We start from the raw sequence: 19148 nt of genomic DNA, 5'->3' as shown, positions 1-19148 counted from the left end.
TCTTCAGGATGAAATGTTTTAATTCTTAGGAAGCACTGAGACCATGGCTTGGTCAAGAGAGTCCAGCTGTTCACATTTTCTCATCTTTGAAAGAACAGCTCAAGGAGATGCTGTTGTTATTCCCATTTTATAGGTGGGGCCACTAAAATGCAGGGAAATTAGGTAACTTGCCCAAGGGCATCATACTGCTAGGAATCAGAGGTGGCATGGGGGTTGGCTCTTTCTTGCCAAGGTCCCATACTGAAGTCCGGACGGGATGGAGGTAGAACCAGGAAGTCATGAGCCTGGATAATGACCAGAGGAAATCAGAAAGCTGGAGAACTTTCAGGTCATTCCACATGTTCAGATTTGTGAGGACCAGAGGCAGAGGAAGGCTGGGTGCCTAGATGTCTCAAAGGAGAAACTGATGTACTTTGTTGACTTGCAAACTTTGAGGGAGTTAGAGGAAGTCCTGATGTCAGCACCCCTGTGCCTTCTTTTCTGTTTCCCTGCCAAAACCAACACAGCAAGCATCCCTGAGTCACTCAGAAGCCTTGGACTGATGTGGCCCAAGTATCAGTGAACACTAGAAACTATCCCTCTCCATTTCTCTTTTTTTTTTTTAGATGGAGTCTTGCTCTGTCACCCAGGCTGGAGTGCAGTGGTGCGATCTCTGCTCATTGCAATCTCCACCTCCTGGGTTCACACCATTCTCCTTCCTCAGCCTTCCGTCCGAGTAGCTGGGACTATAGGTGCCAGCCACCACACCTGGCTAATTGTGTGTGTGTGTGTGTGTGTGTGTGTGTGTGTGTGTGTGTGTGTTTAGTAGAGATGGCGTTTCACCGTGTTAGCCAGGATGGTCTCGATCTCCTGACCTCGTGTTCCACCCGCCTCGGCCTCCCAATCCATTTCCCTTGAGTTTCCTTCTCATGCTTCCCACACAAGGCCGGGCTCACCGGCTGCTTTCTTCTGATGGAGACTTCCTATCCCCCACCCCTCCCTCTTCCAAAGCAATGGGGCAAAACAGTGGGGCTATGGGCTGCCAGCACTGTGCTGTGCAAAACACAAGGTCTCCTGATTAAGGTGAAATGGTGTCGTTGTCTAGGATAAATACCCAAGATCTTTTGTCTCAAGGCCACAGAAAACTAAGATGCGGATACACAAAAAGTGAGGTTCAGAGTGGAAGTTTAATAGGTGAAAGAAAGGTAAGAGCTCTCTCTGCTGCAGAGAGAGGGGTCTGGAGAAAGGGGTTGCCGCTTTGGCAGTGAAATGCAGGTTTTATAGATGAGCTTGAGGAGGCGGTGTCTGATTTACATAGGGCACGAAAGATTGGTCAGACCAGGTGTGCCATTTGCATAGTGCACGAAAAACTGGTTAGGACTAGATGTGCCATTTGCATTGTGCACGAAGAAGCTGGCCACCCCAGCCTAATATTTTATTGTGCAGATGGGTTTTCTACCTGGTCTGAGCCACGTTGCCTGTTCCTTCGCTGTGCATGTGGTGACAAAGGGAAGATGGAGCCTCCATGTTGAACATACCTGGCTTCCAGGTAGCCTTTTATTATTGGTCCAGCTGCCGGCATTCACCTGTGCAAGTTTGCAGCTTGCTTACCTACTTTTGCAGCTCAATTTCTCAGGCTCCTCTTTGTTAGAAAGGAAATGATTTGGGGGTTGTTTTTTGTTAAAAAGTAAACTTTGCCAAGGACTCTTTTGCCCTTACTATCTGCCTAAATGATTTCTTTCCATCTCCTCTATCAAAGGCAAACGTGCCAAGGCCTCTCCAGTTCCTTGAACACACCCTGGGGGCTCGCCCAGGCTCCGAGAGAAGCATGCCCAGAAAAGCATATATTCTTCAACCAGGCAGGGTCTCCCAAGCAGATTCTGCACGTGCGATGCTCCCGCTCTGGGGTGGGGAAGGAGGGCAGGAATAGGTGGAGAATGTGTGTAAGTGGGGACTCAGGCTTGGCTCATGAGGGAAGATGGAGTCAGCACACAGCTCTCCAAGGGCAGGTCTTAGTACTCCATTTGGTGATGCGGGTAGTCTTGGGCAAGCTGCCGAGGCTTGTGAGCCTCAAGGTCCTCTTTGGTGAAATGAGAGCACTGGGATTCCGGGCTCACTTCACCACATTTCCTCCTAAATTCTGAGCGTCTAAGTACTGCAGACTGCAACTCCATTATCCCCCTATCCCCAGGGCCTGGGCCATGCCAGGTACCCCATTTACTGGCACTGTTGAGTGCACAGTGCATGCCAGGCATCCCACAAGGACCTTCTCATGTTACCCTCATTGGCCCAGTTAGTATCTCCATTTTACCCATGACAAGGCAGATGCTTGGAGAGGGGAGGGGAAGTCAGCATGCCCCAGATGGAGTTAGGACATGGTGGCCATCAAATCACAGCCGGGCTGATGACTTCAGAACCTGCCAGCTTAACCTCCCCACTACACTGGTACTACATGTGTTCAATAATTACTTATCGAACTGATGGAATTCAATGTTCAACTGAGGCAGTTGAGAGAAGGTGATGTATATAAAGAACCTAAGGCAACATGTGGTATTCAGTAGGAGTTTAATAAATAGTGTGTAGCTCCTCAAAGGAGCTGTCCTTTAGGGCTGTTGGCAGATTTTCTTGAGATAAAGCCATGTATAATCCAACACCCCAGAATGCTCAATAAATGCATCAAGTTCAAGTGTTCTGACTTAGCCCCGGAGAGGCTGAAAATCCAGCCCAAGAACATCTTTCCCACTGAGAAAAATGGTTGCACAGGCTGTTTGCCTTACTCAACTGTTGTTTTGTCTGAGCCTGAAGTACCACCATAGGCACAGTTGGGAGGTAAAGGCCGAGTCCTGGCAACACTTCTCACTGGTTTGAAATTCTGAGCTCTGGCCACAGAAGCACCATGTTTTCTGGGAGTAGCTATTGCTTGGAGAGAATGTGGTGAGGGAGAGAATGTGGTGAGGGCGAGACCCCACCCTTCCCTCAGCAGTTTCAGGAATAATAACACACAACAACCCATGATGATGGAATCTATTATTAAGACTGTTCTAAGCACTTTGCATGAGTCCACTCCTGGGTGAGATAAACACTATTCATTTTTTTTTTTTTTTTGAGACAGGGTCTCACTCTGTCATCCAGCTAATTTGTGTATATTTTGGTAAAGGCGGGGTTTCACCATGTTGGCCAGACTGGTTTTGAACTCCTGACCTCAAGTGATCCGCTCAGCCTCCCAAAGTGCTGTGATTATAGGCATGAGCCACCACACCCGATAATCACTATTCTTATTCCCATTTGTAGATAAGGAAACTGGTACAGAGAGGTCAGATAATTTGCTGAAGGTCACACAGCTAGCAGGCAGTGGAGCTGGGTGGGGTTTGAACTTGGGCTTTCTGGTTTCATAGTGTTCTCTAGTAACCCTTCTACCCTGCTGCCTTCCACAAGCCAGCCTGTAGCCAATTCTTCTTTAGTTAAGGGAATCATTTTGCATGGTACTAATAGATGAACATTCCTTGTTCAATGTTATTCTTTTTTCTGAATTTTCAAAGCAACTTTTTATGGGTCCAGAGACGAGTAAGATACCTTCACTGGCCCTTGAAGGACTTATACTCTACTGGAGAAGGAAAAATGAGGCCATAATTTCACTTTCTCCTTTTGCCAGATGATGAAATATCAGGAGAGGCATGAAATTGACCCAAGGTCCCACAGGCAGGGAGGGGTAAAGTTGGAATTCTAACCCAGGTCAGGCTGCCTCCTTTCCATGCTCCCGAGCCACTAGAGAATGTACTTTGGCAGACATGACAGCTGTGTGCTAATATTTGATGGGCCCTTGAGGGGAAGAAGTTCTGCCTTCTTCTCTGGGATTCCAGAGGGGAGGACTACATCCTTGGTTGGAATTTAGAGGGAACAAACAGAGATCTAATATGGAGAAGACTTTTCATGGAGGGGAGCTCATGTATTTCTGAGGAATGCTTGCGTTTCAGGGACTACAGTGTATCTCTGGTGGTATAGAGAGACTAAGAATCCAGCCCCAGGTTAGCTCAGGACGAAGGAATGCAATATCTTCTTGCGTCTGTTTCTGTCCTGTCTGGAATTGAAAGTGCTCTAAGGAAAATACCCAAGGCACTCATGTTTCCCCACACAGCAGGCAGCAGACAGCATCTTGATTGGGATAATATTATTCTGTAGGTTCCTTCCATGATTTCCTCATAAATTCACCCTCATGAAAATCCAAGAGGAGTCCAGTGTTTATGTAAGACCCTGATCTTATTCTTCTTCCTCTTATGAAGTTAGATTAAATTAGTTAAGAAATGAAGAAAAAAAGAATTAAAAAATATTTCATCTCCTTTTCTCTGCATGAGTAAGTATGTTTACATGAAAAATAACAAAATGAGTCAAAGAAGGAAGGAGGAAGAGAAGGAAAGAAAGATTGATTCATGTTGCTGGGAAATGAATACATCTTAAGGAGAAAAATAGGCTGGCGTGGTAAGCCTACCCACTGGATAATGTCCATCAGAGATCGGGCAGCTGCAGAAGAACCAGTATTCACTTTCCTGTTCTCAGCTTAATGATCTGGTTAGGGAATATAGCCTCCATCAAATCTGGGATTCTAGAATCATACATGAATTGCTGTTTATTTCCTCCCTCTTGAAAATGACCTTAGAGATTGCCCCCACAGGATTTAGAATCACACACACACCTGAATTTCAATACTGGCTGCACTTCTTGGTGACAACAAGACTTTGGGAAAGCCGTGTCATCCCTCTGCATCTTGGCTCCTCCTCTTGTGAAAAGGAAGGAGCAGTCACACCTCTCCATGAGATCATGTGAGGGTGAAATGAGATTGCATGTGAAATGCTCAGGAAATGAGCTTGGCTCATGATAAATGCTTTTAACAAAGTTATTTCCTTTCCTCTCTTTTAAGAAACTTTCCTAATTGGAGTTTTTAAATTGTGAAACAATTTCATTGTGTTTAGTTAAACAGTACAAAGTCTACTTCAAAAAAAAGTTGATAACCTTTTTGTGGCAGGGAATGCTATTTGGCCATCCAACATCCATTATTCATTTCTGTGTTAGTAATAAAACTATTATACTATCTGGGCTGCCCAAATACCATGCCATACAACAAGATACAATACAATATATCACAGTTACTGTGGCCAGCTAAAATAAAACTACATTCCCCAGCTTCCTTTGCAGCTAGGCATGGTTGGTGGGACTTCTGGGATAGCTCCCTGAAAGAGGCATAAACTGTTTTTTCCTTGCTCCTGCCTGGGCATGATACTGCAAGCACTGGCTGTCATCTTAGACCACAGGCGGCTTGAGGATGGAAGGATGTTGTTAAGGGCAGTGGAACAGAAAGAGACAGAGCCTGAGTGATGACCTAGAGCTGCAGCTGTATTAGTGCAGGACCATCTATTTCTGAACTTCCTTTACAAGAGAAAACTAAACTTCCTCTTTACTTCAACCACTTATTTTGGGGATTTCTGTTGTAGGAACCTGAATCTAATTATAAGTGATGACATGTCTTTTCCTTCTAGTCCCACCTCTTGACATAACTGGCATTAACAATTGTGTTTTTCTACATGTTTCTTTATGCTCATGGCAAAGATATATTTATGTACACACTTGTATAAAATGGTATCATGCTCTATACCATACTTTTTCATTGCTTAATCATATACATTTCAAGGTAAAATTTCTAGATCAGGGTATGCAGTTTTCTAACCTAATCCTTTTAACATTAGGCTATAAAATTATAGTATGGATACATTGTAATTTATTTTATTTTTTTAAAAGTTCCTCAAATATGTCAACTTTATTGTTTCTCTATACACACATTTATTTGATAATGAATATTGCAAAAATAATAGCACATCAAAGTTTCCTTTTATTGGTATCCAAATTTTTGAAAACCGGAAAATCTAATTATTATGCTGTAGCCCAACTACCCAATGTTTTCATTACATTCTTTTCCCACAAGTGACCTTGAATCAGATTCTTGATATTGGGTTTCGTCTCACTGACTTTAGACTTCTAAAATACATGGGAACACTTATGTCCTTTTGGTATTTCTTTGGGTCAAAACAGTGAGTAAATGTAAAGTATACTGGAGTTATTCAAATACATTCAAACTACCTACACAGGTCTCTTAGACATCACTGATTTCATGGTAGGAAGGAAAAAAAAAAACAAGAAGAAAAATGTATCATAGAACTCATTTTCTTTCTTTCTTTCTTTTTTTTTTTTTTGAGATGGAGTCTCGCTCTATTGCCCAGGCTGGAGTGCAGTGGCCAGATCTCAGCTCACTGCAAGCTCCGCCTCCTGGGTTTATGCCATTCTCCTGCCTCAGCTTCCTGAGTAGCTGGGACTACAGGCGCCCGCCACCTCGCCCGGCTAGTTTTTTGTGTGTTTTTTTTTAGTAGAGACGGGGTTTCACCGTGTTAGCCAGGATGGTCTCGATCTCCTGACCTCGTGATCCACCCGTCTCGGCCTCCCAAAGTGCTGGGATTACAGGCTTGAGCCACCGCGCCCGGCAGAACTCATTTTCAAAATTATTTGTATACAGTCCATCCTACCATAGAGTAGTTTTCTCAACCTGCTACATAAACTTGCCAGCAAGAAAGAAAAGGGTGAGAATAAGCTTTCTGGCTGAATTGGTTCGGTGCCATAATTCCCTATTCTAGCATTCTCAGAAGAATCCCATCTGTGATACACACAGAAACCACAGCCACATTTGAATGGTTCACGTTTTGATCATTCTGAACTCCCTTAGGCCCAGTGTTTGTTTTCTTTCAAGCCTAGGAAACCTGCTGAGTGACACGTATCTACATTTTAACATCATTTCTTTCCATACAGATAGCAATGTTCTTACTCCCTCCTCCTGTAAGGTAAGCCATCTCTGATGTCCTGGAAGATCATTTTTCTTTTCTCCTGTTGTTAGAGTGAACCTTCTGGTAAAGAGGAAGGGAATTTGATACCAGAGTTGAGAAACAAGTTTAAGGTTCTTTATCAATGTCTCGGAGCAGAAGTTATGAGAGGCCCTCAATTGTCCTGGGAATTCTCTTCAGTGAGCATTTTTGAAGGCTTTGGGATCAAAGTTGGGTTAAACCTCTGTGATGGGTCCATTGGCAATTTAGACACAGCACTAAGCTCCTCTTGGGTCTTTGGAACCCAGCAGAAACCGATATCAGATTTTCAAATTGCCACAAGATAACCTGGAAAGAACTCTCTAGCCCAGAAAGACCCTGAAAACCCAAACTCCAACAAATGATAGTGAAAGAGCTGACCTGAAAATTTAGGTCCAGTCTCCTCTGAAAATACAGGTAAGCCAATTATATGTCGTAATTCATTTAATAATTGTCCTATTGCTATACTGAGAAGGTTTCTAGTTGTTTTTCAACTAACGTAAACCTTGCTACAATAGACATTTGGTACAAATAGCCTTGACAATAATGCTTTTATTTTTTAGCACAGATGTCCACAGTGGGGTGACTAGCTCCTTTCCCTTTTACGTCTCCTCTACCCCTTCCTTTTACAGATGAGGCAAGAGAGGTCCTGAAAGATGGTGTGCCAAAGACAACAGAGAAAGACAAAGCCAACAATGGCTCCAGAATCCTTCTGATTAGAATCTGAGGTCCACACCCCTATTTTCCTGTATTTTGTAGCAGTAAATATTTGTTGAAAGAATATGCTAGTAGTCTTTATTAAAAACTGTTGCACTAATCTCTGCTTGAACATATCTGATGAAAAAGAGAGTATCAACTGCTAGAATGTTCTTCCTACATTGTGTTCCAATCTAATTTCTTGAAACTTCACTTGCTACTCTCTGTTCTGACTTCTGGGGTACTGGAGAACTGGTCTACTTCCCCAAAGGACAGGTAGGACTCACGAAGGCAGGCACTTGGTGATAAAGGCATTGAGGATTGTCTCTTTGGGGCTCTCCACACTTCTCACATGTGGCGTGTATGCTACTGGTTAGGTAAGGAGCATGGCTTTGAGGATGCAAAGACAAATAAGACATGGTCTTTGATCTCAACATAGTTACTATCCAGAGTTTGGGGGACATCTCGCAGAGGTGTGGCTTATCCTCTGACAAACTCAGCTTTGGGGCGATCTGGGAACCCAGTGTGATGGCCACAGGGCATCACGTGAGGAATGTTCAGAGGGAGGAGAGGGATGTTTGGAGGGAGAAGAAAGCATGCTGTTGGGGCTAAAAGGTCATTTGAGAGACATAACTGGAAATAAAGTTGGATGAGGAAGAGGGCAGCCTGTTCTCACCCGAAGGAAGAAATCAATTCCGCTCTAAATGTTGATTTGCTTTTTCTGGAAATATTCCTTACTCAAAAGCACAGTCAGTCACATTCTCATGAGTCCCTCTCTCTCGCTCTCTGAGATAATTTAGAAAAGAACTGGAGAAAGCACAAGCTCTAGCTGCTTTTCCCTCCCAACATTCTAAGAAAGTCTTCTTGACTTGGTCATTACTGAGAGAGATCACAGCAATTAAATTTTCCTCTTATTAAAACATTAGGTAATTTGGTGGCGAAATAAAAGTTAAAAATGAATGGTCAAAATCTGTAGAAATTAAACCTTAAACAGCAAAAGGCAGGCAGGCAGCACTTTGGCGTAGAAAGAGCGTGAGGTATAAAGCAGGGGGCATTGAGTTGGAAGCCTAACTCTGTCACCTGTGGCTGGGGAATCTGACTGTGTCACTTCTCCTTGCAGTTTCATTTTCTTGTTGTGGAAAGAGGACAGAATGGTACCTACACAAAAGATGTCTGCAAGACAGTAAATAAAATAAAATAACTTCCATAAAATGCTTAGCCCACTGGAGGTGGCAAGTGCCTGTGGACTTTCCCCTTGCTTGTATTTCCACCTGTCATGGTTTGGGCACATACACAGAACATTCTCTCTGTTTTTCCTGGGTGGCTGAGGTCCTGCTTTAATTTTCAGAAAATAATACATGAAGAATATGGGTCAGAAAAGGCACAAAACTCTACACAGTTCTCAGGGGTCCAAAGTGTTTGCTATGGTCTAAATGTTGGTGTCCCCACAAAATGTATATGGTGGAATCTAATACCCAATATGGTAGTTTTAAAAGTTAAGGCCTGGCCGGGTGTAGTGGCTCACGCCTGTAATCCCATCACTTTGTGAAGCCGAGGTGGGTGAATCACAAGGTCTGGAGTTCAAGACCAGCCTGGCCAACATGGTGAAACCCCGTCTCTACTAAATATACCAAAAATTAGCTGGGTATGGTGATGGGTGCCTGTAATTCTAGCTACTCGGGAGGCTGAGGCAGGAGAGTCTCTTGAACGTGAGAGGCAGACGTTGCAGTGAGCCAAGATCATGCCATTGTACTCCAGCCCAGGCGACACTGTGAGACTCCATCTCAAAAAAAAAAAAAAAAAAAAAAAAAAAAAAAAGTTAAGGCCTTTGGGAAGTGATCAAATCATGACGCTTTCAACCTCATGAATGAGATTAGTTCCCTTATAAATGAGGCCCAAGTGAGACCCTTTGCCCCTTCCACTCTGTGAGGACACAGCAAGAAGTTTCCATTGATGAGGAATGGGCCCACACCAGACACTGAATTTGCTGGTGCCTTGAATTTTTAAATTTATTTGTATTTTTAATTTTTTTTGGAGACAGTATTGCTCTGTTGCCCAGGCTGGGGTGCAGTAGTGTGATCTCGCTCACTGCAGCCTCTACCTCCTGAGTTCAAGCAATTATCCTGCCTCAGCCTCCTGAGTAGCTGGGACTACAGGTGCATACCACCATGCCAGGCTAATTTTTATATTTTTAGTAGATATGGAGTATCACCAGTTCATCATGTTGACCAGGCTGATCTCAAACTCCCGACTTCAGGTGATCTGCCCACCTCGGCCTACCAAAGTGTTGGGATTACAGGCGTGAGCCACTGCACCAAGCCTCATGCCTTGAATTTGGACTTCACAGCCTCCAGAGCTATGAATGATAAATTTTGGTTGTTTACAAATTACCTAATCTAAGGTACATTGTTATAGCAGCCTGAATTGACTGGGACAGCTTCTCTTGGGCCTTTGCCCAAATCCAGTAATGCATAGATGGCCCATAAAGTTACCAAGCCAGGGAGGTTGGGCCACAGGTTGGGTTCTTCTATCCTATATTTGGCTGACTGCACTTTATATAAGCCAATAGATGATAGGACAAATGCAATGAATTTAGGGGAAAAAAGGGGAAAGACCTGAGGTCTTGTCCTGGTTCTGCCTTCTGGTGACCTGTGTGACCTGGAGCAAATCAGTTAACCTGAGTGTCAGGTCCCTGCTGTGTAAAACGGGGGTACTAACCCTCTTCTTGCCTCCCTGAAAAATTCTTCACAAATTCTTATGGAATACAACAATGAAACAGTTCAGAAAGTATTTAGTGTTGACAATGCAAAGGTTTCATAGGGACAAACTGCATAGGTGGTGAGAATACCCCATCTAAGGGACCACCAGGGAGTTGAGATTTTTGCCTTTGCTTTGTGGGGAGAATACTGGACTGCCCTTGTTCTACCTCAGCCCCCATCAGGCTGTAAATTTGTCTTCTAAGGTCTTGCTCCATAGGCCCCCCATGGGCTTAGACTATCCCATGCCAGTGATCAGTAAGCAGTCTGACCTCTGCTTTGACAGAGCAGGAGGATTCCAGGTTGTAAGATCTCTGCTGGGGTGAGTGTGGGTTACTGAAGATCTCAGATAAACAGCTGATGTCTGCAACAACAGAGCCTCTTGCAGATGGTGTCTATAACAACTAGGCCTAGGTACAGCGGCCCTAGTCCTTGGAGTAAGGTGGCTCTGTTACCTTTGTTACCAATACACTTTGTTAACCCTCATATGGAACCAAATGCTGATTGGGAAGCCTTGTTGTTTATATCCTCATAGTGATACTCTTTATTGAAGGCTTGTTCTATGCCAAGTGCTTTTCTTACACTATTTTTCTCATCTGCTCCTCTTGCAGACTTTTGAATTCAGTGGCACTTCTACATAAATTAGTGCTTGACTAGTCATACCTATGTATATTTGAAAACTGGTAGTACATTTTGTGTGAGAAAAGGTTCATTTAGAGTACATGCCATGCCGGGTGCAATATGGCTTTAGGAACCCCTTCCATTACTCTCTAATGCTTTGGCAAACTTTGCCACAGGTCAGTAGAACATACTGATTGTGTTGGTTAGTGTATCAGTTTGGCTGCTGTAACATATAGTCCTAAAATAATAATGGCTTAAATAATGCAGAAATTTAAATTTAATTATCTTTCCCATAATGGTTGGGTAGGTGGGCCAGGTGTGGTGGTTCACACTTGTAATCCCAGCACTTTGGGAGGCCGGGAGGATCATTTGATGTCAGGAGTTCAAGACTAGACTGGGTGAAACCCCATCTCTACAAAAAAAAAAAAAAAAAAAAAATTAGCCGGACATGATGGCACATGCCTGTAGTCCTAGTTACTCGGGGAGCTGAGGTGGGAGAATCACCTGAGCCTGGGAAGTCAAAGCTGCCGTGATTCGTGATCATGCCACTGCACTCCAGCCTGGGCAACAGAGTGAGACCTGTCTCAAATAAAAAGAAATAAAAGTTTGGGGAAGTGACCCAGGACTCATACAGTGACTCTACAGTAATCAGCATTCAAGCTTCTTTTGTCTCATTGTTCTAGAATTCTGAATATGTAACTTATATCTCATGATCCGAGATGGCTGCTTCAGTTCCATCTATCATATCATCATTCCATATAATGCGCATGGAGAAAGAGGAAGTTGCACATAATATTTCCTCTCACATCCCATGAATGAGAACTTAGTCCCATGATCTGATTGCAAAGGACTCTGGGAAATGTATATTTTAGCTGAGTGTTCTGCTTAGGTAAAAATTCTGCAATTCTAAAAGAAGTGGAGAACGGATATTGAAGGGCAACTCATGTCTGCCATAGAGGTCAAGATATGAACTTGGAGGCCTGTAAACATGAACGGAAACCCCAGTGCCATAGCTTCCTAGCTGTGTGACCTAGCAAGAGTATATCAGTTATCTATTGCTGTGTCACAAATAATCCCGAAACTTACCAGCTAAAGACAACAAGTGCTTATTATCTCACTGTTCCTACCTGTCAGGAATTTTGGGGGCAGCGTAGCTGGGTGATTCTAGCTCAGGATCTCTCATGGAATGGATTGTAATCATGACATTGGCTGGGGCTACAGTCACCAAGAGGCTTGACCATGGATTCCAGGAAGGCTCATCCACATGGTTGTTAGCAAAAGGCCTCAGTTCCTTACCATGTGGATGTCTCCATAGGGCTGTGTGGGTGTCCTCATGACATGGCTGCTGGCATCCCCACAATAAGAGATCCAGCAGAGAGAGCAAAGGGGAAGCCCAGCACATCCTATGACTCAGTCTTTAACACCATCTCTTCTGCCGTATTCTATCCATTATAGTCACCATGGGCAGCCCACACTCAAATGGAGGAGAATTTTCAAAAGGCCCCACCTTTTGAAAAAAGGAGGATCAAATAATTTGTGGACATATTTTGAAATCAACACAGCAAGTTAGTCATTTTTGCTAGCTGAAGTGCAATTTCTCCATCTATAAAATACCAGTAATGTCTGAGTCATAGGGCTGGGGAAGGGTTTATAAGAGAAAATGCTTGCAAAGGAGCAGATACATACTAATTATTCAGTAAGTGCTAGCTAACATTGTTCCCCAATTTTCCAAGATAGGCGTGGCCTCGCTCTCCCACCACCCACAATGGCCTGTGCAGACACAGAGCACATCTGCAGCACTCATTGCCAAGATATCATTGGAGAGACGCGTTTGTAAAGATCACTTGTAATTGTAAACATAGGAAATTAATTCAAGATCAGTGCTGCAAAGAGTGGGGATGAGCATGTCTGTTCCCAGCTATGGCAGCACAGTCATGTGGGGCAGCATAAACACAGCTCATAGCTCACTCCACGTGCCAACTTTGAAATTATGTGATTCGTATATACCATGGAATACTATGTAGCCATAAAAAAGGATGAGTTTATGTCGTTGGTAGTGACATGGACGAAACTGGAAACCATCATTCTGAGCAAACTATCGCAAGGACAGAAAACAAAACTCTGCATGTTCTCACTCATAGGTGGGAACTGAACAATGAGAACACTTGGACATAGGGTGGGGAATATCACACACTGGGGCCTGTTGTGGGGTGGGGGCAGGAGGGAGGGATAGCATTAGGAGATATACCTAATGTAAATGACAAATTAACGGGTACAGCACACCAACATGACACATGTATACATATGTAACAAACCTGCACATTGTGCACATGTACCCTAGAACTTAAAGTATAATAATAATGAAAAAGAAGAAATTATATGATTCGTGTATGGTGGGGCTGGAGTGGGAAATTTGAAATACTTCAGATTTTGCAAACTGAGAATGTTTTGTCATTTTACATTGCATGACATCAAAATCACAGGATTTGGATTCACTTGGAATGTGATGACATTGTAGGTATTCATGTATCTATTTCTGCTGCTACGTGAATTGTTTGAGGACAGAGACCAGGACCTCAATAACCCAGTTCATCTTTGAATCCTCAGTTTTCTTCATCTGTCAATGGGGATGATCTCACTCACTCACACAGCTGCTGTGATGATTAAATGATCTAATGCAATAAAGTGCTTGGCAGAAATATGTTCCAACTGAGCACTCATTAAGTGGCAACTACTATTTCTTTTTAACTTTTAATTTCAGGAGTACAAGTGTGGTTTGTTACATGTAAAGTTGTATCATGGGGGTTTGTTGTACAGATTATTTCATCACCCAGGTATTAAGCCCAGTACCCATTAGTTATTTTTCCTGATCCCCTCCCTCCTCCCATCCTCCACCCTCCAAAAGGCCCCAGTGTGTGTTGTTCTCTACATGTCCATGTGTTCTCATCATTTAGCTCCCACTCGTAAGTGAGAATATGTGGTACTTGGCTTCCTGTTCCTATGATAGTTTACTAAGGATAATGGCCTCCAGGTCCATTGATGTCCCTGCAAAGGACATGAACTCATTCTTTTTTATGGCTGCATAGTGGATATGTACCACATTTTCTCTATCCGGTCTATCACTGATGGGCATTTAGGTTGACTCCATGTCTTTGCTATTATGAATAGTGCTGCAACAAACATACCCTTTACTGGTGGTAATCAGAGAAAGTCTTTCCTCAAGGGCTCAGTGGGGACAAAGTCCAGGAGGCCTGAGGTAGGGGGAAGTCAAGGGTAAGGGGAAAAAGTGGGAAGTAGACAAAATAGGGGAATACTTCAAATAAGGACTCAAAAACTGGTATCCATGAGAAGTCAAGGCTCCCAAAGGTCAAGGGTCTAAGGCAGGCCAGCGTCCAGAGCAGGAGCCGACAGAGCCCATGGGAGACAACTGGAAATGGTGGCTGGGCTTGCCTTGGGCTGGGGACCACTCATCTTCCAGCTGCTGTGGCCAGACACAGAGCTGGGTGTCCAGGTCTTGATGTAGCCAAGAAGCCAGGGACCACTAGCAGCCCTGAACCTCTCTTCTGGAAGCAGCTGCCCAGGCTTTCTTAAGCTGTAGATTTCCAGGACCTGGCCCTTTCCTGCCATCTTCTTTGGCATGTCTGCAGGCTCTGCAGACCCAGCACATACAAATGGGTCTCCTCCTCAACCTGCCAGCTGGCTTCCTGCCATGTTTTTTCCTTGGCCTGCCGCTGGACCAGCCATCTCCCCACTCCTGCCTTCTCCCCATGCTTCTGGCCCACCTATCTGTGCCTCATCTCCTGTCACTTTTCTTCTCCCTCCCTTGGCTGGCATGGCTGGCGATGGCCTCTCCTGCTGCTGACCTGTCCTTTGCAGAGCCCGGCTAATGGCAGCTTGGAGCACTCCCACCCGCTGCTCCAAGACCTTCTCTGACTTTTTCTGACACACAGCTGGAAAAAACCCAGCAAACCAGGAGGAGGAAGTAGTTTACCTCCCAAAACACTCAGTATGAATTAATCCCCCAGCCCAGAAAACTTCCAAAACTCACCCTCGAAATTCCCCCCTCCCTCCCGTCCGTCCCTCTCTCTCTTCACCAGGTCTTCGTCACGCTCGGAACTTCTACAATATACCTCATCACCACTTTTCTGCTAAATGGCTATTTAGGTACCTATTGATTTTACTCCACTCAACTGTTGCTTAAAGGCTTTTTCTTATCCAACTATGTAAACATGATAAGTATCAGGGCCAATATTCAGAATATTAAGCCCTCTGCAGGAGCGTCCTGACTGAAGAGAAGTCCTGGCTGTTGGATTAACAGATGTAAAAGATATAAAGAAGAATCAGATGGAGACTTTGGAATGAAAAACTATAAAAACTGAAACAAAAACCCCATCCACGAATGGGCTCAACAGCCTAATTGGAATAGAATCCTAACTTCAGGATTGATCTCCCTCATCTCCTGCACTATACCAATGGCTCCTGAAAATCTGGGAACTGGGAATAGCCATGTCTGTACTCTGAGGGGCTAACCCCAGGAGTGGTTCAGTGGAAAGGCTTGCTTAAGTGTTAGTGGAGTTTGATTTTGGCTATGAGGCCACTAACGGGTAGATGAAGCCTCTAGAGAAGTTGAAGTCTCCTTCTCCTGGGCTAACCCAAGGGCAACGTAGACCCACCTCCCTGGATGAAGCTATGGCTTCCAATTTAATTCAGCTTGTCCAAGGCACCATTAGAAAGTTTTATCCTTCAGTGGTCCTCCAGGAGATCTCAGCCTGCAGGGAAGAGCTTCAAAGATTCCAGCCTGCAGCATTGACAGGGTCATTGAAAAGCATCATATCTGGCCCATGTTTCATCCAGGGAAACTAAGGCACAAAGGAAAAGGGACTTAGCTAAAGATCTATTTGAGTGAAACTGTAACAGGATTAGAATGAAACCTAGGCCTTCCATTTTAAAGTTTTTCTCCACCAACTCCCGGGAGTCCTTATATTTTAAATCATGACTCCTAGTTCCCAGGAGCTGAGCCTGGGTTTGGTAGGAAGGCCAAGGTAGGGAAAGAAGCTGTTTTGCTCTCCATTCATTAAAAACTTATTTACTAAAAACCATATTGTCATTAGAGTTTGTAATGTTTGCCATTGCTGTGTAACAAACCACCCCAAAATTCAGTGGCTTGAAACCATAAGTATTTATTATTGCTCACAAGTCCTTCGGTGGGTGGTTGTGGTCATCTAGTCAGGCTGGGCTGATCTTGGCTGGGTTTTGTGCTAGATCAGCTGGCAGTGGCTGGCATGAAAGGACCTCACTCATATGTCCTGCAGTTGGCTTGCTGTAGGCTGCGGTGACAAAGGTGACTAGGTCATAAATATCTCACCCTCCAGTTGGCAAGTCCAAACTTGTTTACATGGTAGAGGAAAGTTTCTAAGAGAAGATGAAATGATTCAAAGCTTCTGAGCCCTAGGTTTCAAGCTCCACATCACTTCTACCTCATTCTTTTGCCATAGCAAGTTCCAACGCTGACCATGATTCTAGGAGTGGGGAAATAGATTCTACCGCTTGATGGACACAACAACAAAATCCCAGTGCCAAAAGGCATGGATGCAGGAGGGCTGGACAATTGGGATCACTTTTTTAGTTTACCATGTGGCTGTTCAAAAATTTTGCTTCTATTTCTGTCTGGCTCTTAAGGGCTGTGTGAGCTGTGTTGGTCAATAAATTAGAGTGAATGAAATATGTCACTTCTGGGTGAAAACTTAAAAATCCAGTGTGTGATTCTCTACTTTCCCTTCCTTCTACTGTGAATAGCAGAGGATCACAATGGGGGCCTCCATGACCCCAAGTCCGTAAACGACTGGGATAATCAAATTCCATCCCTTAAGCCCTCGGTCACCCACATTACACATGTAGCATGAGTGAGAGCTACAACCTTTGTTGCTTGAAGTCTCTGAGATCTGGGAATATTTGTTACGTCATCATAACTTGTTATATCCTGACAGATACAAACCCCTACTATGTGCCAAACACTCTCCCACTGGGCATAAATAAGTGAATAGGAAAGGCACAATCCTTGCCCTTGGTCAGCTCACAGCCTTTTGAGAACAAAATACAAAACAAATGAACAAATAAATGTATACTTATATGCACGTAAATTGTGATCTGTACTGTGAAAGAATAGAATTGGACTGAAAAAGAAATCAGGAATGAGAGGGACTGGGAAAGAGGGGAATCAATGCAGATCATATGGTTAAAGGCAAGCCTCTCTGGAAAGGAAGCCTGGAAGCCAAGACATGGAGGGTGGAAGGAAGGGAGCAGAGGCAGCCTGGTAGCAAAAGTAAAGCATCCTGGGGCCGAATAGTGGGTGAGAAGGCAGAACAGAGTGTGAGAAAGCAGAACAGTGTTTTGGAAGGTGGAATAGAGTGTGCAAAGGTGGAACAGTGTGTGAGAAGGCGGAGAAGTGTGTGAGAAGGCAAAACAGTGTGTGAGAAGGCAAAACAGTGTGTAGGAAGGCTGAAACAGTGTGTGAGAAGGCAGAACAATTTGTGAGAAGATGGAACAATGTGTGAGAAGGCGGAACACTGTGTGAGAAGGTGGAACAGTGTGTGAGAAGGTGGAACAGTGTGTGAGAAGGTGGAACAGTGTGTGAGAAGGCAGAACAGTGTGTGAGAGGGAGGAATGGTGTGTGAGAAGGCAGAACAGTGTGTGAGAAGGCAGAACAGAGTGTGAGAGGGTGGAACAGTGTGTGAGAAGGCAGAACAGTTTGTGAGAAGATGGAACAGTGTGTGAGAAGGCGGAATACTGTGTGAGAAGGTGGAACAACGTGTGAGAAGGTGGAACAGTGTGTGAGAAGGCAGAACAGTGTGTGAGAGGGAGGAACAGTGTGTGAGAAGGCAAAACAGTGTGTGAGAAGGCAGAACAGAGTGTGAGAGGGTGGAACAGTGTGTGAGAAGGCAGAGCAGTTTGTGAGAAGATGGAAGAGTGTGTGAGAAGGCGGAACAGTGTGTGAGAAGGCGGAACAGCGTGTGAGAAGGCGAAACAGTGTGTGAGAGGGAGGAACAGTGTGTGAGAGGGAGGAACAGTGTATGGGAAGGCAAAACAGTGTGTGAGAAGGCAGAACAGAGTGTGAGAGGGTGGAACAGTGTGTGAGAAGGCTGAAGCAGTGTGCGAGAAGGCAGAACAGAGCGTGAGAAGATGGAACAGTGTGTGAGAAGGCGGAACTGTGTGTGAGAAGGTGGAACAGTGTGTGAGAGGGAGGAACAGTGTGTGGGAAGGCAAAACTTTGTGTGAGAAGGCAGAACAGAGTGTGAGAGGGTGGAACAGTGTGTGAGAAGGCTGAAGCAGTGTGTAAGAAGGCAGAACAGAGTGTGAGAAGGTGGAACAGTGTGTGAGAAAGTGGAACAGTGTGTGAGAGGGTGGAATAGAATGTGAGAAGGTAGAACAGTGTGTGAGAAGGCAGAACAGAGTGTGAGAGGACCAGAGAAGGAAGGGTTGTCTCACTGGAGAAGTGAAAGGAGGCCAAGCAGCAGGGAGAAGTGAAAGGGCACGGTTCCCCAAGATGAGGAAGGAGTGAGGATGGGGCCACAGGACCTCAGAGCCTGTGGAGAGGAGCTTGGGCTTATTTGAGGCACCTGGGCCCCCCAGTGCTCAGGAATGTGAAATGGAGTCCTTTGGGAAGCTTCCCATTTCCTGCTGGGCTGGTGGGGGGGTGGTGCAGCAAGCTGGTCACATCCCTTGTCCTTGGGCACAAGCTCCGGAGATATCAAGGCTCATGCCAGGCCTCACCGCTGCCTCACAGAAAGGGAAGTGTGACTTCCCCACAGTAATTTTGACACAGCACAATAAACACTCCTCTCTTCCTGCTTGGCTGAGGCCCTGGTCAGGTGGACGCTGGCCATAGGCACCTCTCTTTGCTCTAGCCCCACTCTGGATCCTGCAGAGACCAGAGTAGGGGCAGCTGGTGACCAGAAAGCTGCCTGCAGTTGCTCACCCCTGCCAGCCTCCAGCAGGGCAAGAGACGTAGGCCCAGGGCTGGCTGGAGTGACTCAGATGTCCTCATAAGACACCTAGGCCAGGCCAGACTCTGGGATCCTCAGTGGTGTCCCAGCGAGAGTTTCAGTCCTCCCTCCCCCGTGCCTGCAAGAAAAATAGTGTGTTATATGGTGCCCATGAAGACCACAGGCCAGCGAGGCTCAGGGCCTGGGACGGGGCT

At 44.9% G+C, this 19148-nt stretch overlaps 1 long non-coding RNA gene across 2 annotated transcripts in view; it reads right to left on the bottom strand.

The window, feature by feature from the left end:
• LOC139355746 (uncharacterized) overlaps window positions 1-19148 on the bottom strand; it is a 77814-nt gene that overhangs the window by 8629 nt on the left and 50037 nt on the right. Inside the window, exon 2 of one of the 2 annotated variants that reach the window (XR_011606723.1) lies at window positions 16146-16363. This is a non-coding gene — a long non-coding RNA (uncharacterized lncRNA). Of the gene's footprint in view, window positions 1-16106; window positions 16364-19148 lie in introns of those variants that run through there. The other variant, XR_011606722.1, reaches the window with a different exon arrangement.

This window comes from Macaca nemestrina, chromosome 8 (genome assembly GCF_043159975.1).
Source record: "Macaca nemestrina isolate mMacNem1 chromosome 8, mMacNem.hap1, whole genome shotgun sequence".
In the NCBI taxonomy this organism is placed as follows: Eukaryota; Metazoa; Chordata; class Mammalia; order Primates; family Cercopithecidae; genus Macaca; species Macaca nemestrina.
The sequence above is the reverse complement of the archived record's forward strand: the minus strand, read 5'-3'. Positions and strand labels throughout refer to the sequence as shown.